Raw genomic sequence first — 13987 nt, forward strand, 5'->3', positions numbered from 1 at the left:
AACATCTCCACCTAGTCCAAGATCAGACAATGTCTTTGAAGGTTTACGAAATATACGTAATCATTTGAAGAAACGTTCACTACAGTTAAAAGACTTGTTACAACATCTCCACCTAGTCCAAGATCAGACAATGTCTTTGAAGGTTTTCCTGAATATATATCAAAATGATATATGAACTCTTCGTACCACAAAACCCCAAATGTTTTATTCGAAACGGGCGGGTTTTTTTTTTTTTGAGAAACATTTTGCACGAATGTCTCAAAATTAATTATCACTATCTCATCTAGAGAAAGATGTATTGAGAAAATCCTCATATCTTAAGAAAACATATAAGGCATTTTCTCCCTCTTTTCAGCATGCATTTTTGTTGTAATGGTTAGGACACTTGGCGCGTATTCGAAAGATCCGGTTTCGAATCTCGGCGAGAGCATTGCTCATTTTTCTCTTTCAAAAAAACCCTAATGACTCTACAGTGGCGTCCAAACTAAAAATATGGTGGATGATGATTCTTAACCACCAGGATTTAGAAACTGGGTCCCTAGTCCCAAGTCGCTCTTTAAAACGGGGAGTATATGAGGTCATAATAGTCATAATACAGGGAAGACCCAATCCTCCTAGTCCCACTGGACTATATGACCATAAAGGGTGACCATAAAGTCTCTTAAGACCACAAAAGGAAAGAAGAGAGAAAAAGAAGCTAATTAACTAAAATAATTGGAGGTTAATTAACGAACTAAAAATAAGAAAGAGACATACAAACAACGAAGCATAGCACGAAACATTCAAAATCCAAAAACAATTAAAAACCCCACGGGCAAACAGAGTGGCGGAAACTCTCAAGAAACATTTATTCACATGAATTTTCGGAACAGGCACAGACGGTCCAAAGCCATCGAGGAATTCCCAATTTAAATAACCTGTAGAAGGTCAAACCGAATTCTCTACAGTATTACTTTAATAGCATATTATTTGTATAATCATAATTCTATTTGGAGTATATAAGGTATCTTCTCCCCACTTTCTTCCACAATATTACTTTAATAGCATATTATTTGTATAATCATAATTCTATTTGGAGTATATAAGGTATCTTCTCCCCACTTTCTTCCACAATATTACTTTAATAGCATATTATTTGTATAATCATAATTCTATTTGGAGTATATAAGGTATCTTCTCCCCACTTTCTTCCACAATATTACTTTAATAGCATATTATTTGTATAATCATAATTCTATTTGGAGTATATAAGGTATCTTCTCCCCACTTTCTGCAGGCCTTCGTGGTGTAACGGTAGCACACTCGGCGGGGATTCGAGAGGTCCAGGTTCGAACCCCGGCGAGGGCGTTGCTCCTCTTTCATGTTTCCTACTTCAAAAATCCTAATGACACTACAAACTGGCATTTAAAATATTTAAACAGAGACGAACCTCAGCCATTTTTCGGTTTTATTTAATCCTTAATAAATTACAATGCTTTTATTTACTGTTAAAAATCGTTGTCTCGGATTTTCGTTATTTTCAAACAGTTGTTTTGTGGAATTTGAAAAAGCAAAAAAGGTACTAAAACGATCATGTATTTTTATAAAAATTTTTAATGTGAAAGAAACACCTTTTTTTTTGGCCTAGAAACAATGAAGTTTTATCTACAATATACGAAGAAAAGTTAAAGGAAAAAAACACTATACGGAAGACCGGAAAAAAAAGTGTTTTGACTAATGTTACTTTATGAATTTTAGTTTTTTGTAAACTCTGTAACGGGTCTTAAAAAACTGCGATGAAATTATATTAGAGATTTTTGTACATTGAGTTTTTTATAAGTGCTGAAAGCAAATTGCTTTAGGACATGTTTTAGCTAACAGATAATAACCAATAATTTTGTTAATAGGAGGAAAAATATTCAGAGCTCGGTTAGAAACCAGGCAGTATTGTCATACATATCTTTAGAATTCAAGATGCACAGTCTCGCGTGCTGAAGATAAAAATGTTTTTTTTTTTCGTACTTTTTTGCTCTCTTTGAAATCCTTGAGTTTGTTAATCAAAACTTCTTTAATGTTTGACAAAATATGAAACAGAAAAAAAAAAAAAAAATCTGAAATGTTTCAGATTTTAAATTACGTCCAAAGGGGCGTTTTTTAACATTTTGTGTGTTACCTTTCTTTATTAAATATCATGTTCCTCGCACTTAAACCATAAGATCCAGTGCAACAGCAATATCGCAAAATAGTTTTAAAACGAGCCTATCTTTAGAATTTCCGATACAGAGACTCACGCGCTGGAGATAAAAACGTTTTTTCTGCACAACGTTGCCATTGCTCGCTTTGAAATCCTTGAGTTTGTTAATCAAAAATTCGTCAAAGTTTTAAAAAATAGGAAATCGATCATAAAACAAATTTCAAATTTCAAATTGGGTCTTCCACATGCTCATATTCGTTGGAGGATTACGTTATTCAAAATTCGATGACTCTATGTACCGTTGTTTTATCACAATACGAGAAATATACATACATTTATGCAGATTTTTCATTATTTAATTTCTTCAAATATAATGCAGGACTCTAACATTTTGTGGCAACAGTTTGAAAAGTGAACCGACATTTATCCGTCCGACGCAAAATGCCAAAACGAAAGTAATAGTGCTTCGGGATTCAAATCCCTTTGGACTAATAATAAAACAAATTCCAAATTTGGGCTTCCAGATGCCGATTTTCGAATGGAGAACTACGTTATTGAAAATTTGCTGTCTATAGGTACCGTTGGTTTTTTACAGTGCGAGAAACATGCATACATTCATGCAGATTCTTCATTATTTGATTTCTTTAAATGTAACTCAAAGGTCTAATATTTTGTGGCAACAATTTAAAAAGTGAACTTACGTTTATAGTGAATCGAGGTAAATAACCCTTTTGGGCTAAAAATGCATAATTTTCTCCATTTATTTTTGCTTTGGACTGGTCGGAAAGACTTCGCTCTCCTTTTCTCGCTACTTAAAGTATACCTTTGAGGCTAAACGAAGATAAAACTAAGTAGGAACTCTGAAACCTCTATGTATTTTTCTCCAAGGAGAAAGGGATATAATTTATCTCAAGGATATATATATCTTCTTCCCATTTGGGATCTTACATTCTTTGTAATTTTTTATGTTTTGCAAGTAAAGAGGCTGTTTGCACATTTTTTAGACGATTTTGGTAAGCGGTAATAAAAAAACGTTTGCTGCAAAAGATGTAATTGCAATTGTACTATGTTTTTAAAAGTCAAAATTATCGTCTGTGGCTTGAAAGTTTTGTTTTTATTCAAAAGGGCGAATTTAACAAAGCAGTGGTTCGAAGGCTACATTGACGGTCTTTCCGAAGAGAAATATACATACTCCGTTATCCAAAAAAAAAAAAAAAAAAAAAAAATAAAAAACGATGTGAGAGTCATATTTTTGTGATATATAAAGCGTCGATAGGTAATATCATCAACAAGAAAGGAACGAGACGTCAAATTGGAACCTCAAGTGAAACAAAAATTCCAAACAAGTATCCAAGGAAAAAACGGACATCTTTCGATTATTGAAAAGGTATGTTGTTTAATGTTAAAAGAAAATCCCCTAGTCAAAGGACAGTTGCAAAATCATTAAAATGCTCCGTGTCCACTGTAAATAAAATGATAAACGTTGATTTGAATCTTAAGAAAGCGAAAAAACGCAATGTGGCGTCGTCTTCTTCCAAAGCATATCGCTCAACGCAGGACACGCTGAAAAATTCTATATGAGAAACACTTATCCAAAGAAAAATGGAAAACAATTGTCACAATAGATGAAGCATGGGTGTATTTAAATGATTGTAACAAACAAAAGAGCCAGTTATTATCATAAAAGGGGAGAAAAATTTAAGTACATGGTTAAAAGAATCGAAAGAAAGTTTTTCTAAGGGATTCATGATTGTTGCTGGTTTTTCTTATAATGGCAAGTTAAAAATAAAGAGAGTGCAGAAAAATGTCAAGATTAACTCCAAATACTATCAGGAACATATTGTATCGCCAATGTTTCTGAATGAAATACCATCGCTTTACCCACAGTGCCATCCATCTGTGAGACTCCATCAGGACAAAGCTAGCAGTCACACATCAAAATCCACTGTAAATTTCCTAAACGAAATGGAACAAAAAACTGGTATCGAGGCCGTACCTTTCATTAATATCCTTACTAAATCTTCCGATGTGTCACCTATCGATTGTTGTTTTTCGGACTTTTAAAAACTGCATTATCCAAACGTTGTCCCAAAACCCTAACAGGACTCTGGAAAGCTGTTCGGGAGGAATGGGATAGAATACCTCTTCTGCCACTTCAAAAGGCATTATTATCCTAGAAATTGCGGTGTCGAGAGATAGTTCAGAATAAGGGATGTCAAACAGAATATTTAAAACACAAGAATTTTATGTAATTTTGTTTTGTGAATACAATATACATCGTCTAAAAATGTGTGAACAGCCGCTGTAAATATTGTTAAATTGCCTGTCGAACCATTATTATGGGAGAAAATTCTTTTCTCAGGCTACACTGCGATATAGACCAATAGTAAAGGTTTTTATAAGGATAATGATAGTAATATATTGTCTCCATCCCTCTCCGTCAGTCGTTTGGCATAGCCTGCTTTCCCTATCAGGCGAAGGAAGTGGAGATGTTTACACAGTATCTTCAAAAATTTCCAAGACTGGTTGCATTAATGAAAACTACAGAAAACTTAAGATGAAGCTTTTAAGGCTTCAGTGTTCTACATAGTCCCCTCTCCCACTTAAGCAAAATGCACAGAATGTTCATAGAACTATATGAAGCTGTCAGAAAAGTCCTTGTTCGGGATGCTATTCAACTTGCGTAACACTGTGGCTTGAATGTCGGTCCAGTTATGATAGCGTTGATCCTGCATGTGAAGTTTGATTTTCGGGAATAAAAAATAGTCTCTCGGTTCAAAATCGGGTGAATATGGAGAGTGGAGGGTGGTTAAGCATTGATATGTTTTCCTTCGCTAGAACCTACACCACATCTCCAGCCATGTAAGCGGACGCATTGTCTAGCAGCAAGAAGAAATTCCTCTGCTTTGTTTCGAAAGAACCAGCTGAACCAGCCCAAGCGATCCATGGCACCCACGAATTGCATTCGCAGTTTTATTCGAGTTATGATTATATGCCAGGAAAAAAATTTGTTTCGGAGCTTTTCGAATAGAAGGGCCATCTCAACCCCATAAGACAATACCTTATAAATTCTGTTCAAAACTATTATTACCATGATAGCTGCTTCCTATAGCATTTCATCTCAGGTGTCATAAATAATTACGTTTATAATGTAAATTAATTATATATATGAAATATGTAACATGGCATAACAAAATTAAATTTCATATAAAATAAATTTAATTAAAAAGTACTTTGACTAACGACTGTGTTCAAGGAAAAGTAAAAAGTCTTCAAATCAGACATTGAAATCCCACTTCTTTCACGTCGAAATGGATGAATAAATATCTGTTAGTGAAGCTTTCATGAATTACTTTCTTCCCCTGGGAAAAAACTATTGCCAAATGAAAGGATAAACTCTCAGTCAAGTGGGAGAAAAACTTCTGAAACAAGTACGTGCCGTCGTTTCGAGGTTAAACTACCAATAGGATCTGCTCCTTCCATTTTGGGTTCACTATGCTGATGACACTTTTTCTTGACAAGAAACATGATTAAAAAAAATACATTTTCTTTTGGTAAATTATATGTAGTATTCAGCTATTTAGTTTATACTTGATATTGAACCTTGACATTCTGTTTTTTCCCTTACTCTTTTTCCTCTGCTTAAAATTTAATTTTATTTCTCCAGATTGTCGAAAATCCTTTAGCTTTACCTCACTTTATATGCCCAAACTTGGCATTCTGCCAAATAAAAAAATCTAATGTGGACACCACATGACTTGTACGGCCCATTAAATTATGTACATATTTTGCTGCACTTCGCTTTAACTTTTTCCTCGAGTTTCATTAGACATAGATTTCTCATTCAATGAATTCAATTCTCACTTAGCGAAAAGGCAAAATACATAAAACCTCATAACAACATTAAAAAATTGTAAAATACAGAAAAAAATAAAAAACCAAATACTGTTAAAATGGTTAAAAACGATTTTTAGAATTAAAATTATTCTATGCAAAAACATGCAATTCGATCAACGGGTAGGAAGACAGATTTTTTGCGGCATAAAACTGAAAAATTACATTTGGTCCCACTCGGCAAAAAGACTTTTAATTTGGTGCACCAAGGAGCTTAATGCGACATACTGTATTAGAGCTTAATTCCAGCTCTAATACAGTATACTAAAGTTGTTGCGGTAAAACGCTCGTAGTTGGATCTCAGTTCCAGACGGGTCGTCCGCTTATCGGTAGTTAATTCCCGTTCTGAACAGCCGTTTTCCTTTGATGATCGTCACTGGTTGTCTTGGGTGACCAGCAAGATTACGGTCAAAAATCAGAGCGCTCAAAGCAGGCGTGAAGCCTGAATTATGATATATGGAATAGGACCTTGGTTCTATTTTGTTGGTTTTCGAATACGAGGTAATGATTAAGAGGAACAAAAGGGGACATTCGTATTAGATAGAGGTGAAATTCTTGAACCTTCGCAAGACGAACTACAGCCAAGGCATTTGCCAAGAATGTTTCCATGTCGTTTGGTGCTAAGGGTGTCAAATATAAACAAATGGCGACTTAAGTTTAGTACCTCTTCAAAACTTTAAAAATTTTAATAATTCTACAACTATTGCATGCAGGTTAATTAAAATCATAAGAATCTTAACCGCACTTACCCCTATAATATAAGAATAAAAAACTGAGCTACCGAGCGGGTTAACAGAGTGTATATATATATATATATATATATATGTGGGAAATCATACCGTCCAATGCTGAATGAGAATTGCCCGTTATGACGTCATCAGTACAGCATCACCCAGCGCAGTAAGAATCATCCCAGACAGCGCTGAGACCTGGTCGAGAGTGGAGGGCAGACGTGAGCAGATGGCTCACACGTCTTCAAGAGTTTATAAAAGGACTGTTGGTGCATCATTATGTTAATCCTGCATACCGTTAACTTCATCTTTATATACTTTTCTTAATTTTTTTATTTCTTTATATTAAATAAACATTTAAATATTACTTCGTGCTCTCATGCTGTGAATCAAGTCAAAGTCTACAAAAAAATATGGCGACCAACCGTGCGGCCTCGAATTCCAAAATGTTCGAGTAGTAGAACTGTGCTTTGAACTGTGAATTGAGTGAACTGTTGTCACAAGTTATTCGATTTATTGGATTACTCGTATAAAGTGTGGATTACCCAATTGACGACGATCATCTGTCGGGTGAGTACAAAACTTTCTTTCCAATATGAAGTTAGTAGAAATTCCAGAATTGGAAGCAGCTTTAAAGAACAGTAAAAGTTCTGAAATCAAAAGTTTGCATAAGCTTATTTTTAATACTGATGGAGATCGAAATAACCGGAAAAGATTACGTGAATTTTCTGGCTTTATATTTAAACCAGATTCTGAAGAATTTAATAAGAAAATAGATACAGTGCAGAATAGTTTTACTTTGAATGAGTTAATTAAAATTTGCAATGTACTGTGCATAAATTCAGAAGGTTTAAAGACGGAAGTCGTAACCCGAATTGTCTCTTTCCTATGTGATCTATCTGTATTATTTGAAAATGTTTTGCATGAAGAAAATAGTGATATTGAAGATGAAACTATTAATAAATTTTCTGAAGTAATGCTTGATCATAATCAAAGAGACAATCCTGGTTTTAACGAATCTCAAGTAAATAACAGTATGCAGCTTCCAATTCAAGATCATTTTAAACCTCATCTTAGTTTTTCTGATATTGAAAGTATTGTTAATCCTTTTTCTGGTAATGCATATGAAAATGTTGATAAATGGATTGATGAATTTGAAGATGTTATAAATTCTTTGAAATTAAGTGATTTGCATAAATTAGTTTTTGCTAAAAGATTATTAAAAGGTAAAGCGAAACTATTTATTCAGAGTGAACCTAAAGTTAATGACTGGTGTAAGTTAAAAAAGCTTTTGAAATCTGAATATGGTAAAGCTTTTAATTCTGCTGAGTTGCATGAAATGTTATGTAAACGTAAATTAATGCCTAATGAATCTTTAGATGAGTATTTTTTGAAAATGAAAGAAATGTGTTCGCGAGGTAACATTGAAGATGCTTCATTAATTAAATATGTTATTGATGGTATTCCCGATTCGGTGGTTAGGAAAACTATACTATATGGTTGCGAAACAATATCTGAATTTAAACAAAGGCTTAAAATTTATGATAAAATGAGATCGGACAATGATAAGTTTAAAAATCCGAAACCGAAAGTAGACACTCAAGTTAAAGATAGAAGTAAGCTTTCGTCATCAAACCGAAATCAATCTAACGTTAATAAGGTCAAATGTTTTAATTGCCAGGAATTTGGGCATTATTCTAAGCATTGTGTAAACAAATCAAAGGGTGTAAAATGTATAAAATCTAAGAAGTTCGGGCATTATTCAACGGACTGTCCAGATCAGACCACCGAGACACATCAAGCAGCTTTATTACAACGAATTTGTGACAAGGATAGAATTATGAAGACTGTAGAGATAAATAATCATTTAGTTGATAGTTTAGTTGACACTGGTTCAGATGTAACGATATGCAGCGTAGAGTTATACAAGCAGATTGGTTCTCCTAATTTAAATTGTAGCGATATCACGTTAAACGGAATTGAATCAAAGCAAACGTACCCCATCGGCTTTTTCATTTCTGATATTTCAATTGATAGTTTTTTACTTCGTACGAAAATTTATGTTGTTAAGTCATTATGTAATCAAATTGTATTAGGTTTAGATGTATTGAATCAGTTTAACTTCTCTTTTACTGAGAATGGCCTTCAAATAATTTCTCATCGGAATAAAAGTAATGTAAACTTGATAACTGCTGAGTCATATCGAAATTCTAACGTTCGTTGCGTTATGGGAAATTTGAATATTGCTATCTCATTGAAGAATGCTTATGATCCTTCGCGATCGTCTGGCGTCTCTGTTAATGTAAACAAAAGTCCCGAAAGCGGAAGTAGCTCGACGTTTAATTACCTTTCACATCTGGTGAATGCTATTTCTGTCAACGAGATTGATTTATCGCATATTTCAAATGCAGAACATAAAGAAAGACTGTGTAATTTAATTAATTCGTACCAGCCTCGGAAAAATAGACAATCTGACTTCAAGATGCAAATAAATTTATGCGATGATATTCCTGTCTGTCAAAATAGAAGATACATGTCTTTCGCGGAACAAAAAATTGTTGACGATCAAATTAAGGAATGGTTGAAAGAGGGCATAATAAAGCCTAGCAATTCTAATTATTCGGCGCCTATTGTTTTGTGTAACAAGCGTAATAATTCGAAACGTTTATGTATAGATTATCGGAAATTGAATAAGAAGATTATTAAAGACAAATTTCCACTGCCTTTAATTTCGGAAGTACTTGATCGCTTAGAACAGTCAAAAGTCTTCACGACACTAGATTTGAGAAATGGCTTTTTCCATGTAGACATAGACGAAAATTGCACCAAATATACCGCATTTGTAACACATAATGGTATTTACGAATTTCTTAAAGCTCCTTTTGGTTTATGTATTAGTCCAAATGTTTTTCAAAGGTATATTTATTCAGTATTTCGTGACTTGCTAAATGAAGGTGTACTAATTATTTATATGGATGATATAGTCATACCGGCTAATGATGAAGTTGAATGTTTAGACAAATTAGAAAGAGTATTCAAAACTGCTTCGGAGTATGGATTACAAATAAATTCCAAAAAGTGCCAATTCTTAAAACGTAAAATTGAATTTTTGGGACATGTAATTGAAAACGGAACTATTCGACCATCACCTTCCAAAACTGCTGCTGTTCGAAACTTTCCACAACCGCGTAACTGTAAACAACTACAAAGCTTTTTAGGACTAACGGGATATTTTCGTAAATTCATTCCTCAGTATGCTAAAATAGCTAAACCTCTTAGTGACTTACTTGGAAAAGGTATTGGTTTTAAGTTCGATTCCGAACAACAGGAAGCTTTTTGCAGATTAAAAGAAATTCTCTCTCAGGCACCTGTTCTACACATATTTAGGCAAGGATATCCATTAGAACTTCATACTGATGCTAGTAGTCAAGGCTTTGGTGCGGTATTACTCCAATTGTCTGATGATGGTAATTATCACCCAATCCAGTATATAAGTAAGAAGACTTCACCGCAGCAAGAGAAACTCTGTAGTTACGAATTAGAAGCCCTTGCAGTAATAGAAGCTCTGAAGAAATTTCGAAACTATTTGTTAGGGACTAAATTCAAAATTGTAACTGATTGTAGTGCTTTTCAGAAAACTTTAGATAAGAAAGATTTAACTCCTAAAATTGCAAGATGGGCAATGTTTATTGAAGAATTCGATTACGAAATTGTACATCGTTCAGGAAGCTAAATGAAACATGCTGATGCTTTAAGTAGAAATGCTTTAATTTTAACATCATACACATCCGATGTAGCTGAGAAGATTCGGTTAGTACAACAACAGAATGAAGATGAACATGTGAAATTAATCAAGAATTTAGTTGAGAAGGGAGAAGAAAATGGATTCTTCGTGAGAAATGATATTTTGTACAAATTTGAAAATGGTAAAGATCTTCTAGTAGTGCCAGAATCCCTACAGAACGAAATCATACAGAAGGTACATAAAAAAGGTCACTTTGCTGTAGATAAAACTGTGAATGCTGTAGAGCAAGAATTCTATATTCCCAGACTGAAATGCAAAGTTGAAAAAGTAATTGCTAACTGTATAGAATGTATACTGTACAACAAGAAGCAAGGAAAAGCAGAAGGATTTCTTCATCCTGTACCAAAAGAAAACGTTCCTTTGAGTACGTATCATATCGACTTTATTGGACCTCTTCCATCGACGAACAAGAGATACCAACACATTCTAACTGTTGTCGACGCTTTTACGAAATTTACTTGGTTCTATCCAGTGAAATCACCAACTACACAAGAAGTTATTTCAAAATTGAAGCAACAACAGACTGTATTTGGAAATCCAGTCAGAATCATTTCAGATCGAGGTAGTGCCTTTACATCGAAAGAATTTTCAGCTTATTGTACTGAAGAAGGAATAGAACATGTCAAAATTACTACCGGTATTCCAAGAGGTAACGGACAAATTGAGCGAATTCATAGAATTTTGATTCCTGTTTTGTCAAAATTATCACATGAAGATTCAACGAAATGGTTTATCAGAGAATAATCAACAGTACAACTACGAGAAGTACAAAATATTCACCGTTTGAGCTTCTCATAGGCACGAAAATGAAGAATAAAGAAGATTTGAGAATTAGTGAAATATTGAATGAAGAATATTTAGAGCAATTGATGCAAGAACGCGATGAGATGAGAGAAGATGCCAAAAACAACATTTTGAAGATACAAGAAGAGAATCGAAAACAATTCAACAAGAAACGTAAGAAACCGAAACTATACAAGATTGGCGACTTGGTAGCCATTCAGAGAACTCAATATGGGACTGGTTTGAAACTACGACCTAAGTTTCATGGACCGTATAAAATCATAGCTGTTCGATTAAATGATAGATATGAAGTCGAGAAAGTAGGATGCCATGAAGGACCAAATTTGACATCTACTGCGGCTGACCATATGAAGCCATGGTCAAATTGATTCCATGCTTGTATCAGCTCAAAACCTAAGGACCTGATACTCTCTCTCTCTCTCTCTTTTTTTTTTTTTTTATTATCTTTGCAGGTACATGATGGTGATGTCTATTCAACAGACATCAAGGACGATGCCTCTTCAGGCTGGCCGAAGCTGTGGGAAATCATACCGTTCAATGCTGAATGAGAATTGCCCGTTATGACGTCATCAGTACAGCATCACCCAGCGCAGTAAGAATCATCCCAGACAGCGCTGAGACCTGGTCGAGAGTGGAGGGCAGACGTGAGCAGACGGCTCACACGTCTTCAAGAGTTTATAAAAGGACTGTTGGTGCATCATTATGTTAATCCTGCATACCGTTAACTTCATCTTTATATACTTTTCTTAATTATTTTATTTCTTTATATTAAATAAACATTTAAATATTACTTCGTGCTCTCATGCTGTGAATCAAGTCAAAGTCTACATATATATATATATATATATATGTTTGGTGAGGGTGATTGCAAACGAAAAGGGAGGTACACCACTTCATGTTATAGCAATTCCACATACAAAATTTCAATGTTCTCTGACTGTGTTTGGGTTATACGAGATACATACATACGCAAGTATGCATAGACGTCACAAAAAAGTCTTCTGTATCCATTTAAAAGCCATTTTGCAATCATTTCGGAAAAACGGAGTCATTTATTCTGTCCATACGTACAGATGTTCCTCAAAAACATCGTTCGAACGGATTTGAAAGCTGTCAAAATGGATATTGTCTCTAAAATACTCGAAATGTTTTGCGATTATTGCGATATTTCCTTTATTTCGTAGGAAGAATTAAAGATATTGTTATTTTTCTATTTTTACTTATTTTGCTTTATTAACATTTGTTCTTATCATTTATTCTCCCGAGAATTCAGTTATTTAATCTGCTGATGGTGACAGTAGCTTTTAATTCACTTTTACTAATAAAGATTTCAAAAAACCACTTTTTTATGTCTTTTCATTCACTATTCTTCGGCTGAAAACAATCCCAATAATTTTGTTTTAATCTCGTTTTTCCTTTTTACTTCCTTGTACAAAGTAAAAAGGAAGTATTGTAATCGCGAAAAGTTTCAGGCAGCATATTCCAACGAAAATATCCATTTTCACCGCTATCGAATGCAATTTAACGATGTTTTTGCATGATATCTGTATGTAAGAACAGAATAAAAGACTCGTTTCTTCCAAAAAAATTATAAAACTGCTTTAAAATTAATTCTGAAGAGAATTTTTCGTGGCGTCTGTACGAACGTATGTACGTACGTACGTATCTCGCATAACTCAAAAACGAGTAGCTTCAGAACGTTGAAATTTTGTATATAAGATTGCTATAACATGTAGATGTGCACCTCGTATTTTGGTTGCCATCGGCCGCACCAAACGTATATAAATATATTTATATATATATCCACTCTATTACCCGGCTCGGTGATCTCAGTTTATTTACTCTTATATTTTGTAAATTGTACATTTTTTGCTTTAAAAATGATTGAATTATGTTGTTTTTATCTTCCGGTTAAGGATTTTATGCCTTTAGTAAATCTGTGTGCAATATTTCTAGAATTATCAGCAATTTTAAAGTTGTTTAATTGCCGCTAAGCCTTTTTTTTAATGGCGGCCATTGATGCTTACATTTGAAACAGGAAACTAGTGGATTTGTTCCCAATCTAGAGAAACTTAGCTTCGCAACAACAAAGATAACGCATTCATTTATTTTTGCCAATTAATTCATGCTTAATTCTTTCTGGAATTTTTTCGAGGAAATAAGTGTTGGAAATTTACTTCGTAATTTTTAATATAGATATTTTGAGTTTTTATGTATTTTTGCCTTCTCGCGAAGTGAGAACTGAATTAATTAAATGAGAAATACTTAATCGTCTGTGAAAAACTGTTTCTTTTTTGTTTTGTTTGCTTAATTTATTTAATACATCATTCTAGCTTTATTATAGTATTTGAATAGAACATGTGACAACGATTAGATCATTCTATTCTTTAAATGATATAAATTTTGTGCATTACGAGTTATAATATGAACGAAATATATACGTTAACTGTTATATAATTATTGGATTATATAACAGTTAACTTAGTTTCCGTTATATAATTATTATATAAGTTAACTGTTATACAATTATTAATACTGTTAAGAGAATCTAGCTCCAGAGTGTCGCTATGGTAAACAAAT

The 13987-nt window shown here is 33.7% G+C and overlaps 1 non-coding gene across 1 annotated transcript; it reads left to right on the forward strand.

The window, feature by feature from the left end:
• Positions 1 to 1276: 1276 nt before the first annotated feature.
• TRNAP-GGG (transfer RNA proline (anticodon GGG)) lies at positions 1277 to 1347 on the forward strand. Its single transcript has one exon. It is a non-coding gene; the product is annotated as a tRNA-Pro (tRNA).
• Positions 1348 to 13987: the final 12640 nt, after the last annotated feature.

This window comes from Stegodyphus dumicola, chromosome 2 (genome assembly GCF_044657685.1).
Source record: "Stegodyphus dumicola isolate Sdum_Otavi_A_Nest chromosome 2, ASM4465768v1".
Classification (NCBI taxonomy): domain Eukaryota; kingdom Metazoa; phylum Arthropoda; class Arachnida; order Araneae; family Eresidae; genus Stegodyphus; species Stegodyphus dumicola.